At 44.1% G+C, this 1532-nt stretch overlaps 1 protein-coding gene across 1 annotated transcript in view; it reads left to right on the forward strand.

The window, feature by feature from the left end:
- LOC306819302 (transcription factor AP-4-like) overlaps positions 1-1316 on the forward strand; it is a gene marked incomplete at its 5' end in the record, with an annotated part of 5535 nt that extends 4219 nt beyond the window's left edge. Inside the window, one exon of the mRNA XM_079373077.1 lies at positions 1-1316. This exon is cut by the window's left edge and continues 1962 nt beyond it.
- Positions 1317-1532: the final 216 nt, after the last annotated feature.

Below are 1532 nucleotides of genomic sequence, written 5' to 3' on the forward strand. Positions count from 1 at the left end.
GACCAGGATTAACTACAGAAACTTTACGATTAATCAGGATTAACTACAGAAACTTTACGATTAATCAGGATTAACTACAGAAACTTTACGATTAATCCTGAATTTTTGTAGAAACATTATGATTAATCGTGATACTAAATGTTTCGACAGCCTGAGTCCTTACATCTGAACGATGATAAATCTTCAGTCTGGTTGTTCTCCAGTGGGCCGGTTCTCCTGTGGTCCGCCGTCGCTCTCTGTTCGTGTTGATTTCAGTCACTATGCACTCGAGTTTGTTGGTTTTATGCAAATCCATCGAGTCAGTTTCATTTCTAACCGAGGTGGAGTAATCTATGCACCGCTGATGGGTGTAAACATTACGCCTACACTTTGTGATATGTCGTCTCTTGGTGCTGTCCTAAACCTGCATCGAGCAGAGGAAGCATGAAGAGGCTCCCGACGGCGCCCTCGGTGTCTCATACAATATTAATGACCACAAAACTAACGAGTGGCGTCTCAAAGATCTGAGACTCACCGTTGATGTAAATGTGGCGAGCATACTGGCAGCTCGCCGTACACCTTCCCTCTATCCAATCAGAGGGAAGTATGAAACTCTTAGCACTGACCCGTCTGCGTCTCGGTCGCTCTCGTTCTCGTGTCGTGTTTTTGTTTTTTTATCTCTGTGGGGAACGAGACTGGAAATGGAGCTGGGACGTCGCTCCGCTCAGCCTCGCTGTGATTGGCTAACGTGATGCTGTAAACATTCCTTGTCTTTTCTTTTTTTTTTTTTTTTTTTTTTTTATGTTCTGTGGCCAATCAAAAGCGTGTTACTAACTGCTCCTCCTAATGGCGCTTGTCTTGATGAACATGGAGTTTGTTTCTCTGCCGAACTTTTCCGTTTTCACCCCAAATTCCTGCAGCTTCCTGTGACATCACAGATCAACCGTGTCAGTGAAAAAAGGGGCGTGTTCATGTTTATAAGGTTTGTGACTCTGAGGTCAAAGGTCAACGACTGAGTCACAGCTGAGGTTAGTGATCAGCCAGTGAAGCGTGCCCCTTGTGTTTGGTGCTCGTGTTTGACAGCGTTGCGGGGTTTTAAGGTCTCTGAAATGAAGCACTTCTTCTGTTGATTGTTTTCTTCTCTCTTCCACATCTTTGTTTTCAGTGACGAGCGTTGTTTTTATATTTCTGTGATGATTTTGTTTATATTTCTGTGATGTTTTTATTTGCCATCAGTCTGGGTCGATGAGAAGCTGTTATATTTTGTTTATAAAAACGTGGGTAAACAGGCCTTTGTAAAGATGACAAAAAATAAATTTGTACTTTTTTTATCACAATCCTCCGCCTCCTGCTTCACGCTGTGACCCTGAGCCTCCACCAGGAGGCGACAGAGAGCAACAGTGAACCTGGAGCTCAGACCTTTCATCCTTCAGGAGCAGAACCATCCTATGATCTCTGTGCTCCTCATCAGCTGCTCTTCAGTCCATTCCTAAGTGTTGTGTCCTTTATAAACCACCAGGGGTCTAAGCTTAGTGAGGTCACTTCAGGGGAGA

Source organism: Symphodus melops (assembly GCF_947650265.1).
Source record: "Symphodus melops genome assembly, contig: scaffold_464, whole genome shotgun sequence".
Classification (NCBI taxonomy): domain Eukaryota; kingdom Metazoa; phylum Chordata; class Actinopteri; order Labriformes; family Labridae; genus Symphodus; species Symphodus melops.